The sequence below is a fragment of the Fukomys damarensis genome, unplaced genomic scaffold (genome assembly GCF_012274545.1).
Source record: "Fukomys damarensis isolate Sample0158 unplaced genomic scaffold, DMR_v1.0_HiC HiC_scaffold_34, whole genome shotgun sequence".
Classification (NCBI taxonomy): Eukaryota; Metazoa; Chordata; class Mammalia; order Rodentia; family Bathyergidae; genus Fukomys; species Fukomys damarensis.
In genome coordinates this window covers 14,884,823-14,899,401 of record NW_022900946.1, presented here as the reverse complement: position 1 = coordinate 14,899,401, position 14,579 = coordinate 14,884,823, and the positions used below count along the sequence as shown (strand labels likewise).

At 44.4% G+C, this 14,579-nt stretch overlaps 1 long non-coding RNA gene across 5 annotated transcripts in view; it reads left to right on the top strand.

The window, feature by feature from the left end:
* The window catches only part of LOC104850828, a 191,186-nt gene extending 177,089 nt beyond the window's left edge, over window positions 1–14,097 (top strand). For all 5 annotated transcript variants that reach the window (XR_004515200.1, XR_004515199.1, XR_004515198.1 and 2 more), the window contains 2 exons: window positions 2,730–2,858; window positions 13,619–14,097. This is a non-coding gene — a long non-coding RNA (uncharacterized LOC104850828). The remainder of the gene's footprint in view (window positions 1–2,729; window positions 2,859–13,618) is intronic.
* Window positions 14,098–14,579: the final 482 nt, after the last annotated feature.

Here is a 14,579-nt window from a genome sequence, read left to right as displayed (position 1 = left end):
GCTGTGTGGTCCATCTGCGCTGTGCGGGCAGGGAGGGAGGCGGGAGGAGGAGATGCACGCGATTCTCCATACTCCTCAGTGCCTGGGAAGTGGTAGCGAGGTGTGGACGTAGCCCTAGACAACCAAGGGTTTTAGGGTTGACACTGCTCTTTCAGCTTGCTGATGCTACTTTGAACCCAGTTCTCTGCCATTTCTGGTGATGAAATAACCAGAGGTCCTCTCTCAACTGACCACAAGTCCATCTGCAGAGATTACCACCTCTTCTTTAAATGTACACTATGCTCACACACCACAGGCACCAGAGAGCAGTGCCTTTTTCCACCACCTATGGAATTTCCCCGTCCACCTGTCCTCCAGCTCAGCCAGAGAACACATTCTGCTCCCAACCACTGAAGCCTCTTCTGGCTCTTCCAATTCTGCAGGTTGTCTTCCTTTTTGAAAACCCATCACTGTCACCTCAAAAGGAGGAGTTAGGGTTAGAAAGTAAAGCCTTCCCAATTCTTCCCAAGAGCAAAGAAGTCCCATGACTCCAATGCGAGATAACTCTTCACTGCTGTGGCAAAATACATAAGCTTAAAAGGAGGAAAGATCTCTTTGTTTCAGAGATTTCATTCTATGACCAGTGTGCTTCGTTGTTTTTGGGACTGTGGCAAGGCAGAGCATCATGGAAGGGAGCAGTTGGTGGAGAAAAGCTGCTCAGCTTATGGCAGCCAGGAATCAAAGACAGATTGAAGAATGGGCCCGCTTCCCAGCACCCCTGCCAGGGCATGCCCTCCAGTGTCCTAACTTCCTTCCTCCTGGTCCCACCTCCTAAAGGTTCCAATAGCACCATCTGCTGGGGGCAAAACCCTTGACATCTGAGCACTTGTGGAACATTTAAAATCCAAATTATAACACTTCTGTTCTACAAAGATTCAGTTACTGTTTTGGTTTTCTACTGCTTTTAATAAATTACTGCAAATATAGTGGCTTAAATAACATAAACATATTGCCTTATAGTTCTAGAGGTCAGCAATCTGAAATGGATTTCACTAGGATAAAATAAAAATAAAATAAAATAAAACTATGCGCACCTGGAGACTCTATGAGGAAAATCTTTTTCCTGTTTTTTCCACTTCTAGAGCCCACCTGCACTCCTTGCCTTCTAGTTTCTTCCCAACATCATACCACCTTCAAGTCTCTCTGTCTCTCTTTTCCCCTCTTTTCTTTCCCTCAATATATCTCCTTCTCTAACTTGACTCTCCTTACATCCACCTTGTAAGATTGCTTAAAATTATGTTAAGCCCATCCAATAGCCCAAATGATTTCCCCACTTCAAGATCCTTAACTTAATTATATCTGCAGGCAGTCAGTAAACTCACAGGTTTCAGGGATTTCAATGTGCACGTTTTTAAGGAGCTATTATTCTCGCTACTGCAATGGGAGGGATGCAACACCACCTTCCTAACTTCCTACAACTAAAAGACCAATTCCAAATCATTAAATCAGAAGATTACTCTGTAATATTAACCATGTTTATCCAGTGGGAGCTGAAATCCCTTTCACTCCAGATCCTTACATTAGGAGTTCGTTGGTATATCTAGTGAGATAAAGCTTCTTGGCTTAGTCTTACTACTGATATTTGTTCCCTTACCCACATACTCAACATTTCCAACCAGTAGGATCCATGAGCAAATTTCCCACCTTCAGAGCTTTATGAGCTAAACTCCCTTGCCTGTGTCTCTCAGCAACTCCACGGTGACACCCGGTTTGTGCACTTAGTTCTGAGCTCAAAGTTCTCTCAGTGCAAAGACTTACGGGTGACAGTGGAGACTGTTGAGCAGCTCCCACAACTGTGCACTACAGCAACCACCACCACGCTTTCAAAATGTGCTTTTCCAGAACGAGATGGCTTGCAAGTGTGAAACACACACCATGTGTCAAGTAGTACAATAAGAATGAGAAATAATTTAAAGACCTGAGAAGAACTTAAGTGCAACTTAAGAAAGCAAACTGAAAAGGCCGTGGGCCATATTATTACAAGTGCTGGACATTCTGGAAAAGGTAAAATGACAGTGAGTTTTAAAAGATCCGTGGTTGACAGGGGTTGGAGGTAGGAAAGGGTGAAGTGGAACACAGGAAATTTTTAAGGTGAAATTATTCTGTATGATACTACAAAGATGAATAAACATCATTATACATTTCTACAGGTTTGATAGGCTATTCAACACCATGAGTGACCCCTAAGGCAAACTACAGACTTTGGGCAGTAATGTTAAGTCATGCAGATTCATTTAATGTAACAAATCTCCCACTCTTGTAGGGGAGTTAGCCGGGGAGGCTGTAAGGGGCAGGGCATGTTTGAGAACTCTGTACCTTCTATAATTTTTCTATGTACATAAAACTACTCTAAAAATGATGTATGTTTTTAAATAAAAAATGAAAGATACCTCATTGATGTTTTTGTCAGTTATGTGCATAAATGATAATATCATGTATATATTAGCTTAGATGAAATGTTAAATATTATCTAAGTTAATCTCACGTTCCTTTTTACTTTTTAATGTGACTATGATGAAAAATAAATGATATAAAATTATTCTATAAATTCCATAAAATTATATGATTCTACAAATTGTGCAATTGTATGAAATTATATTTGTGACTTTCATTTGTTATTTTCTTCATATTTCAATCAGTCAGCGCTGGTCTGATCCCTTGGTTTGGACAAAGGCTTCTTTCTTCCATAGGCCCTGCAGAGTACCAGCTGTTTTATTCATCTGTAACCCCATGGCAAGCACAGTACCTGGTAGATTATGAATGTTTTAGCCAACGTTTGCTGAATGAATGAGAGACCACATGGATAAGCACTTAAGCAGGTAGGGTATGGTTCTCTGACACTGCAATTTTCTCTCTACTTGCTCTCTCTCTCTTTCCTCAGAACCACCCACATCCCGAACCCTCTATTCTTTCTGTGAAAGGAACTCATGGGAATTTCAAACAAGATTTATTGGGATGTAGAAGGAAAGGAAGGTGTCCAGCAAGAGATGGGACTCTTGAAGTAGTTTTGAATTGGCATACAATACCCAAGTCCTTTCTCTGGCCTGGGGTAAATCACATCACCTCTTTGAGCTTCTGTTTTCTTTCATGCAGAACAGATATAATAACACTGCAGTAGGTCTTCTTCCCTGAGAAACAGGATTTGTTATAGGGCTTAACATCTATGGAGAGGTTGAGGGGTGGGGATCCAGTGATGAGAGGAGTCGAACTACTTAGCAATTACAACCGAACACCTCAGCCAGTGGCAAGATCCTCAGCTGTCTGGAGTTGAGGTGACCCCACAGAACCCTCTTACTTGGAAGGATGAAGCCTGGGGCCAGTTACTGGATGCAAGCTGATTGCAGGGTGACCTGGGGCGAGGCAGTCCCCTTCTATCTCCTGGGTGTAATCCCTGGGGAGGGACTTGGTCGGAACTGTGAGCCAACAGTACTCCTAGAAGCCTGAGGAACGAGTGCTTCAGTCCCGAAGAGGAGAGCTGGGCAGCACAAATGCCAAGCTTTAGGGTAACCGAGAGTATAAGATTTGACAAAGTGCACAAGGTGCGTGACACTCACTAGCCTCTCAGTAAGTGGTTGTCAGCGATATTGTTATTATTGTCATAATTATTCTGGTATAAAGAGCGGTTTTGAAGAAGCTAATAGATAAAAGGGTCAGCAAGTAAAATCGAAGCAGCCTGAAGATCTAGGAAATTTAGAGGGAATAATAATCCTTGGACAGTTCGGAGGATTTAGAAAAGCCTCTAATCTGACAGGCACTGACAGTAGATTAGGCCCTGAGAAAGCTGCCAAGGCTGCAAACAAAGGGACCCGTGCTTTGAAGGGAAAAGCCAGAAGGAAGCAGAGGTTTCAACAAAGCCACTTTGCATTTGAACTGTGCCTGGTTTATGGTTCTCTAGAGCCAAGGACATGGCAGCAAACATGGGAGCACCACTGCTCTGTTTTCCTGTGGCTGTTTCGATCTGCTGTCTGTGTTCTTGCTAGGGTCGATGCTGCCCGTGACTTGACCAATTGTTGGCAGCACGAACTCTGGGGCACAGGCATCTGCTGCACACTTCAAATTTAAACATCAGAGATTGAGGTTCCTTGACCCTCATGCTTGGCCCCACTGGGGCAGCCTCTGATCTGTCTCTGAGAAAGTGGGGGCTCAGCAGAATGTGCTGCCGGATGCATCAAGAAGTCTACAAAATCCAACAGGAGCTTGTCCCCAAGCCGTGGCCTTTCTGTCTCTCCCAGCAACTCTAAGAGGTCTGGCTCACTGGATGCACTTGTCATTGGTGAGGATGTGAGGGACAATTGTGAGCTCTTTGGGGCCACAGCTTGTTGGTTTCATTTGTCATTGTATCGTCAGAATTTAACGTGGTGCCTGTTACATAGTAGAAGCTCAATGAATGAATGAATTCATCCCCAGAGCATACGGAGAGGTTAAACGCACCCTCCTGTTTTTTTGGTTTGCAGGAAAACAAGCGTGCAGCCATGCTACTTCCATGGGTTGTTTTAAGGGCAGCTGTGTCCACTAGGTGGCCTGGTAAAGATGTGTCACTCCAGTGATGGAGAGGTAGTGTGCAGTGCTCTTTTCTGTACCAGGGCCTTCTCACACATACCAGTCCCTCTGCCTGGTCTACAACTACTCCTCCTACAAAACTGTTATTATTCCCATAAGAAAGGCAGGTAAACTGACCCCAAAGGAGGTTTGAGGACAAGCTCAGGGTCTAGAACTTGCTCATGTCCAGGCGCAAACTTTTGACCATGATACCTCAATGGCGAGATAAGGAGCTGGGCTCCTGGTGCTACCAGGGGCGCCAGTGTGCAGTTCTGTGCGACACCTTGAGCCCTTGCCGTATGTCCATGCTTCTCTCTGTTACCTCCTCTGTGCTCACCATGATACTGTGAGGGCCAGGCACTGATATTATTACCACTTAGACCCGATCCCTCATCCCTCCACGGGCTGGCCTTGGGTTCTGAAATCATCTCTTTTCCATTCTTGACAAAGGCGTGCTACCAGGGTTCCACACCAAGCTGGCCAGTCGGCTGTGAGTCTGGAGGACAGAAGTCCTAGAAATCCCAAAGATCTGTTCCTTATAGGAAGCACAAATGGATTCAATTGTGTCTATATTATACTCAGCCACTGGGAGCCCTTAAATTATGAATGTATAAGTTATGCCCCTTTATTTTTCAAGGCTGTAAAACTATTTGTTGAAAGTGCCTTCTGCTCAGGCCATCTTCACAGATAATAATCAAGTCACACCACTTTCCCATGAATTATGTATTAAATACACATCTGTAAAATTTTCCCATAAACGCTAGAACTTTGAACATATGGGGCTTTAATTGGACACTAAATCAATTTTCCTATGTCTGTTAATGGAATTAAAAAAATTCTTAGCTTTATTTAAAATGTCTGTCCTTGTTAAATGATAAAAAAAGAAACCCTCAGACTCCTACAGTTGTGACCTCTGTTGCCTGCTGGTCATGCTCATTTTGTACAGTTCAAATCTCAGCCCAGGTCCTGTGATAGAGAGATTAAAATGCTTCTTGGTGAATAGAACGGCAGAGAGCTCAGACAGCTTTGGAAAGTAAAAGGTGAAAAAGTGCTCAATTTACTGGGGAGATTTGCACGTGTGGTGCTGAACAGAGGGTTCAGAGACAGCTGTGGGGAGCATGGGATGGAGAGATGGAAAGGAAAGGGGAGGAAGAGCAGAGGGAGAGACAGTCGTGACCGTGAGAATTATCTGCTCTCTGTCAAAGTTTTCACCTCCTTGGCTCATTTAATCTTTGTTCCTAGCCTATGAGATATTGGATCCACGGTACAGATGAGGAAACTGCGGTTTAGGGAAGTTGTGGGGTTTTCCTAGCATCATCTACAGTTGCAAACCAAGACTCAGCTCTGAATGGTTCTGGCCTCCTGCACTTTTCTCTTTCCCACCTGAGGAGGTCTCAATAGCCAATTTGTAGAATTTTGTTGGGGCCACACTTTCCTGATAGATAGCAAGGCACTTAATGCGATGCTAATATGAATGGGGTTTCTAGATAAATGCTATAATTTCTTAGTGGGCTCTGGGATAAGATAGAAGACCTCATATCTTGTGAAGAGATGAACTCTGTGTCAGTGGAGGTAATCAAGGGCAACTCTGATAACTCCTCTGGGATACTACAAGTGAACTTGGACATCCCTACAAGTGGATGAAGGGAAGGGTCTTAAGCTCTTTCAGAGGAAAGACCATGTGAGGACACAGGGAGGAAGGCAGTTGGTCATCTTCAAGGGAAGGAGAGGGCCTCAGAGCAGAAGCAATGCTTCTGAGTCCTTGAGCTCGGCCCTCTAGCATCTAGAACAGAAACAAATTTCTCCTGCTAAGCCACCAGTCAGCAGTGTGTTGTTATAGCAGCCCTAGAAAAATAATGCACCGTTTCCACAGGAATCCAGTGGGTCACACATTCAGGGCATAGCTGATCACAGAGTCAAGCATCGAGAGATGTGGAGCACGCACATGGTCCCGCTTGCTCCTGTAAGCTCTGAGAACACCTTGGCGATTCCTTGTTTATGCCTCAGATTCCCCAACCACAGCCAGCCATCACGTTTGCTGTCCTGAGTCACAGACACAGCACGCAGTCTTTCACCTCCTTAAACACAGGGGCTGCAGCCCTGTCCTGTCCTGTCCTAGCCATCATCCCTTTGAGCTCTAGGACAGGACCACTCAACTTTCCTCTCTCTATGGGGCCTCACTTGGGAAGACTGAGTTGCCTGAGGCAAATCTTCCTTCAACAGCCACCCTACAGTGAGCACTGCTGGTGGCCAGACCCTGGGCTTTGCAGAAGTCATCTCCTGGGAATCCTGCAGCAGCAACCTCACAAGGTAGTGATGTCATCTCCCATCTTCTGTAGATGAGAAAAGTCAGGGCCCCAGAGTTCCACGCTATGCACTCAACTAGGGCCAAACCGGTGCAGCTCTGACCTCAAAATCAGTTTTCAAACAAGTTAGCCACTTATCAAAAGCATAGATATTCCTTGACTTATGTACGATAGGGTTATATCCCTGTACATCCACGGTGATATGAAAATACTGTAAGTTGTAAACGCATTTAATACGCCTAATCTTTTAAACACCACATAGAGGATTATACTGTGTATCCCTATCTGAGAACAAGATCAAAATTCAAAATCTGAAGTATCATTTCTAAGGAATGTGTATCGATTTCACACCATCGTAAAGTTGAAAAATTGTAAGTAGAAGCATCAAAAGTTGGGAACCATCTGTACTTGAAATCTGGGCTCAGTGATGAGTATGACGGCAGTAACAGATCTGACTACAGTGTGTTCTCACTGGATCCTCTCCACAGCCCCATTGAGAGGTGCCCTCACTCCCTCTTCCACACGAGGTGGCTGCGCACTGGTCGCATGGTTAACGGGGCGGGGCGGAAGCCAGGATGTGGAGCCGAGTTCCTCTGCTCTTAATCACCGTGCTAATAATTACTGAGTACGGGCTCCTGCTGGGCTGGGCTCAGCAACCCTTCTGTGATAACCCTGCCGTGAGGTGTCTGAGAGGCCCAGAGGTAGGAGGCTGGGCTCGACTTCCAGCCTCCTTGCACCTCAGGTCTCTTTGCTCTGCCCCTGTGTTTTTCTGTCACTCCAGTTCAGCCTTTTCCTACCTCGGGGCTGCCCCCAGGTGCCCCCGGAGGACTTCTCTACCCTGATAGGTGGAGCCTTCCTGGTGAGTGACGGACAGTCAGGCATTCACTGGGGAATTAGCCCTGGTATGGCCTCAGTGCTTATTTTTTCATTATTTTGATTCCGAGCTTCTGCAAATTGAGGACTCAGCAGCACCAGGATTAGGCAATTTTCTTGCCTCCTGTAATGTACTTTCTCTGCGTTGGTTCTATTGAGACGATTATCTGGAGCTTCTGGATTGCTCCTGCAGGCAAGCTGAAGACATTAAGACCGCACATCTTCATACGAGACAGGTCGTAGGGCTTCTTTCATCTCTCGCTTGGGCTCACATCATAGTAAACGAAAGGCAGGCTGAAAAGCAAAACCGCTCCTCAGACTACAGTGAGGGTCTCCCGAGGCAAATCCTCTATGTAAAACGTGTATTAGGCCCTCTCTGATTTCCTTTGGTGTCTTTTTAAGTCCTTACGCTGGCCCTTGAGAATGGGTGCTCTCCTTTCCATTCTCAGTTGAGGAAACCGAGGCTCGTAGAGGTGAGATAAAACTTCCCAGTTTAGAGTTGGGGAAACCAAGCCTCTGAAAGGGGACTTGTATCCAAGGACATAGTTGAAAAATAGCTTAAGTAGGGTTTAAGGCAGCTATCTGATTCCAGATTGGCTATGCTAATCTCAACTCTTTAGAGCAAGAAGAGCTGGTGCACTTTCCTCTTCCTCCCTTCCTTTTTCCTCCCTCTCTCCCTCCCTTTCCTTCTCTGTCTCAGCTGTTGCTTCAGCATCTTTTACGCCATTAATGTGCTTTGGTGTTTTTAAAAAAGGTACTTTATTCATTATCAGGTAAATAGACTTTATTCATCATTTGTTGGACATGCGGGCACGGAGGAGCATCTTTCTACCCCCGCTGTCCAAAATGTATAGTGCCATCTGCGCCCAACAAATCCCCTGTTCAGCGAGAACGGCATAATTTAATATCCCCATTTACCAGAGGTTTAAGTAAGTCTTCATGGGGAGACATTTGGAAATCATAATTCAGTGTGAACTACAGTTCCGCTATGAAATCTTTTAGAAGTTCCTAAAATGCTGAAGTTGAGAGCTTTGGCTCTGGGCTCACAAGACCTGGGCCGAATCTCTGCTTTTCCACCCATCAGCCACGCACCTTCGGACCAAATACTCAGTGACTGATTACATAAAATGGGTATAAGATACTGACATCCTATGACAATGTGGAAAAGTGAGATAAGGCATGTTAAATGCTTACCTTAGCACGTGCCATATGGTGAAGTAATCACAAAATGTCAGCTGTCATTATTTTTTACACTTGTAAGGGCTCATGTTTTGGAATGAACACAGATTTGTTTTCCAGAAAGGCTTTGTCATCTGCTCGGTAATGGAAAGACAAGTTAATTAACCACTCCAAACCAAAGTCTCCCTACTTGTAAAATGATAACAACCACAACTGCATAACTTGTGACTTCTTACAAATTTAAAAAAAAAGCGGGTCAGTGGCTTAGAAGACTAACTGAAACTTGATAAGCATTCAATGCATGATTAGTATTATTTTCCTTCTTCTCTTGGTCTTGCTGGAGGAGGGGTACTGTCTTTTTCTGTGGTTTGAGAAAATGCCGAGAGGTTGGTAAATCCACAGAAGCTATGTAAACTTTACTGGTCTTTGCACCCAGTATTTTCTAAAGAATCCAAGAGACCTGGGCCATAGAGGCATCCAGTGGCAAACATCTGTAAAACACAGAGCATGCCCCATTCGAAGCAGGCATGGCCATGGAGGCCTGGGAACCTGGGGCAGGATCATAGGTCTGAGTGCACAGAAGGAGACATGGTTTGGAGAAATCTTGCCAATCTTCCTGCTGTTCCCGAGGTATTCCGAACCCAAGGACCACTTTGCAGAGAAAAAAAAGTCCCTCAGGGGAATAGAGAGTCAACGCATCGGCATAAATATAGACTGAATTTCCAGTGAGTTGGCTGACAGCTATTCATGAATGAGGGCATGTGGTCAGGCAAGGTTTATTTTATCTTCGAGGGGCATAGACCCAGCAGGCTTGTCCAATGTAATTATTTCTGAAATTCTTTGGAGAGTATGGTCTTTGCAGCTCAATGTCTGAATTGTTCTAAGGGTATTGGTAAGACTGTGTGTGTGTGTGTGTTTGTGTGTTGTGTTGTGTAAATTCAGTTATTTTCAATTCCTGCTCCCTTGAGCCTCTCTTTTCCTGGCTGAACCCCCCAGAGACTACTTGGCAGATGGATGCTGGTGCTTATCTGTAAAGAGCTGTCAATCATGAAGTACCTCAGGGCCAGCGATGTTTCACAAGGGCTCTCCTACCATCGCAGGGCAATCAGGTTGAGAAAGCTCCTGAGAAAAATTTAAAAACAAGAAACAGACTCAGATACAGTCTTGGTTCCTTTATCTGACATGTGCTCAGAAACTGTTTAAGTGGCTTCTGCCTTTGAAAATGGTAGTAATAGCACCAGCACAGTGACTTTCCTTTTTCATAACAGAGCCACCTCAGTGCTCAAGTGCCTTGGAATTGAGTTAAGGCATTCATTTAGATCTGTCCCACATGAGTTTGGAGATAGTGGAAGGGAAGCCAAATTTAAACTAGCTAGATTTGAGGAAGTAGAGCAGAGATTTTAATAATCTCACAGAATGGGTTGCTGAAATTGGGAATCTAAAATATCCAGAGGACAAATGACTTTATAGCAATAACGGTGATGATTCACTTGGATGCTCACTCAACACATCTTCCTTGAATTCCTGCTTTGTGCCAGCTCTTATTCTTGGCTCTGGGAATATGTGCATGTCCTGACCTTCAAGGTCTAGCTGGGGAGACAGTCTCTTAACAAACAATCTCACTACTAAACGTAGTTACAAGGGAAAGATCATAGTGCTCCGAGATTGCATAAAGAGGAGATAAGTCTAGGTCAGAGGTTTAAGGAAGCGATATTCCAGATGAAATTTGCAAGATGAGTGCGAGCCAGGTGCATAGGTGAGGGACTGAGGATAAAGGAAGAGGACCTGAGGCAGAAGGAATAGCAGGTGGAAGACCTTGCGATGAGCAGAACCTGAATCAGCAAGGAGGGAAGTCTCACTGTATGTGACTGAAGCAAGAGGGAAAGGCAAACATCCTGGAGGAAGTTGGAAAGGCAAAGGGGTGTTGTGAACCATGATTTGGAACTGTCTTTTCAGAGCAAAGAAAATACATGAAAGATCTTTTTAAAATGGAGAGTTAACTAAGCAAAGGGGTTTAGAAAGCTGCGAGAGTGGCCCTTGTGAAATGAGGAGCGACTCAGTTACCAAGCGGGATGATAGAAAGAATGAGTATGTTCAGTGAGTGGTTATAAAGAAAACTCCATGAGAACTGATGCATGAATGTGAGGGAGAGAAAGAGAGCATCAAAGGTAACTGCTAGGCTTCATGGAGGATGACGGTGGATGTCAGGATACTGTGCCCTGAGAACGGAAGCTATAAGGTGGCCCCATGGCAGATTTGGAAAGGGAGACCAGAAGTCTAGCTTTTGTCACAATGAAAGATATTCAAATTGAGATTAAGGAAAGGAGACTTTTCTCCAAAACATAGAGATTGTGTCCAAAATGTTCCAACTGGTAATACCAATAGGGACTCATCAAAATATAATATTTAATGCCATGGGAGGTTTGTTTTTTTACGTCATCTGCAAGAGAGCACAGAATGCTAGGAGAAAGTTTCTACACTGGGGTGGAAATTAAATGTGGTGAAGGAAGAGAAGAAAGAAAAACTAAGGATTGAGTGTCATGGAAGCCAAGAGTAAAGTGTGCTAAAATGGTAAAAGCACTTGTGGTCATTATAGTAGTTGTGTTAATATTTGTAGTACAGTAGTAATAGTAATAGCAGCAGCAATATTAGAAGAAGAAGAAGAGGAGAAGGAGAAGGAGAAAAGAGCTAGGAGAACTAGAAGAGGAAGGAGTAGTTGGAAGAGAAGGAGAAAGGATGGTTGTTGTAGCCACAGCACAAATGGTAACAGTAGCAGGAGCGCCAGTGGCCACAGTGGCAGCTGTGGCAGTCATAACAGCTGTGGCTACAGTGGCAGCCAGATAGTAGCAAGGGTGAATGAAATAGTAGAGCTCTTGCCCATCTTGGCACTGTGGAGTACAGCAGCCTCTGTTCTCCAAGTGGATCGAGTCCTTGAGCTCAGTGCAATAAGAGGGAATGCTCTCATGTGCCACTTTACAGATGAGGGAATGGAGAGATAGCAATTTAGGCAGTCTCACCACGAGAGAGGAGCTGGTCGACAAGAAGACGAGCAATGAAATTCTGGACCTTTGAATCCTCATTACGTTCCTTTCTACTATTTTTGCTCAAAGCGTAGCATGCCAGAAATTCCACGATGATTCCCATGGAAATATAAATTCTGGGGGTCAGGGCCTTTGTCATCCTCAGTGCTGAGTGGTACCTGGTGGACAAAGGACTCATACGTCACAGGATTCAGCGAATTAACATTGAAGAGTGAAAGGATGAGTGGATCTTCCTTACTAAGTTGGTTATAATGTCAAGAATGCTTTATTATTTTAGTGGGTTCCATGCACTGTACAACTTTTTCTCCATCTACAGACTATATGTTGCAAACTTGTTTAGTAACATTTCAAGAAAAATCAGTCCATTAAAGTGCAAAATATTTTGGAATTTTGCACGCACTCATATGATTATAAATCCATGCCATAAGCTCATACTCTCAGATTCAAGGTTCAAGAATTGATCTGAAACTGGCTTTCTTCCCACCTGCCTATCTATGTGCTGACAATTCACATTCAGTGGTATTAAAGACCAGTGTGGAAGTAAGGCTTTTTTTCTAGACCAGCCTGCCCAAAGAGAAGAGCTTTGAAATCAAGCTGGGCTGAAGATGGGTCATCTGTAATTCCATAAATGGCTCACTAGGCTCTTTAGGAATGTAAGAATTTGCTTCCCCTACTGTACTTAAGAACATTTAAGCACAGGAAAAAGATAGGATCATGTGGCAAAAAGGGAACAAAATTGGGAGTCAGATGAACTAGGTTAAATTCTATGTTCAAAACTTGGCCCATTTCTTTAGTTCTCAGTTTTTCTAATTTTTAAGCAAAGACATCAGTACCTACATCTCAAGCATGTAGTGGGATTATATAGGACGTTAAAAAAACTCAAACCCCAATACCAGTGATATATTAGGTAATTCAACACATCTCAGTTTCCATTCTCAAAATGTTGGGAAACCATTTACGTAATGGAGGGGAAGGACCTTTGCAAATTGTGAAGTATTGTACCCTGTGGGGACCCACTTCGGTCCATTCTCATTTCCTGCTATTTCCAAACTCAACAAAAGAAAGCAATACAGGGACAGCTTGAATGCAACTGTGACATCCATTGGACAAAAGGCCAGTCCTCAACCATGTCTCTCGTTTTGTCTTCTTTTTTCACTACTTGTTCCCTCTGTAGACACTCAGTATTCGTGTATCTGGACCTTCTGGTTAACAAGGTAGTCACTGTTACTGTTCGGAATTGAAATGTTCCCCAGAACTCATGTGCTAAAGGCTGGGTTGCCAACTGATAGGCTTTTTGGAAGCGATTGGATCATGAGGCTCTAACTCCATCAAGTAGATGAATCCATTGATGAAATCATAATTTGGTGGTATCCTGGGAGGTGATGGAAGCAGAAAGTGGGGCCTAGTTGGGAGGAGTGGATCATGGATGCATGGCCTGGGGACTCTATCCCCCGGGCCCTTCCTACTGGTCTGTTTTGCTTTTTCTTTGTTTTCCAGTTACCATGAGCTGAACAGCTTTCCTTCACCTTGCCTTTCCACCATGATTTTTCTGCTTCACCATAGGTTTAAAGCAATGGAGCCAGCCAGCCATGGCCTAAGCCTCTGAAGTCATGAGCTAAAACAAGTCTTTCCTTTTCTAAGTTGTTTTTCTCAGGCATTTCACCACAATAAGAACTGACACCATCTCACACAGGAAAAAGAACATAGTCGACAGTTGCCTATGAAACCCAATCAGGTGGACGACTGCATAGCAGAGCTTCATGCCCAGTGTTGGCAGAGTGATTTCATCACGCCTCCTTGGCCTAGCACAGCCCGACTTCCATGGTCCTCATTACAGCAGCCAAGCTCAGGCAAGCCACCAACACCGTCCCTGTCGAAAGGACATTGTCATTGCCAGCGCGCATTCTGCTTCTCCTTTCTCCAGCGTTTTCCACGTTGGGACTCTCCCTCCTTCTGCACGGCATTTCGTGGTCTGGATCTCTCTGCAGTAGTCATTCAGAGTGTTAAGAGTATTGCGCATGGAGGCCGAGAGTCCGAGAGCAGCTCCTCTCTCATGGAGTGCACCGTCCTGGGAAAGTGGCTTCACCAATCTAGGCCTTATTTTTTTAGTTATGAGGGGAAAGTGAGAGTTGTACCTACTTCAAAGGATGTAAAAATAAATCCTTGCGATGCTCATAGTACAGTGAGCCTTTAATAAAAGCTACATTTTCACTTTTTCCTGGTATCTGGTTAGCATGTCTGGCTTCTGTTTCTTAGCAGCTTCTCTGGCTTCTATTCTGCTACTCTTTCCTCATAATAATAATAAAAAAAGGATTTCCCAGGATTCTTTCCTGATTAACCATTCACTCTCCCTAGGGGCATTTATCTGCCCCCATAGTCATAGGTTTCATGTTTATGCTCCCCTCCTTTTATGTCCCTAGCCTGGATATCTCTCCCCAGTGTCACACTCAAACGCTGTGACATCTGGGCATTTCCTAGGGACCTCAGCCTCACTCTGCCTGGAAGGAATGATTACATAGCTTTCTCCGGAGACCTGGCCTTTCTCCAGCATCTGCTATTTCATCATCCACCCAGGAGTTTAAGCTAGAGTCCCTCTCGTTCT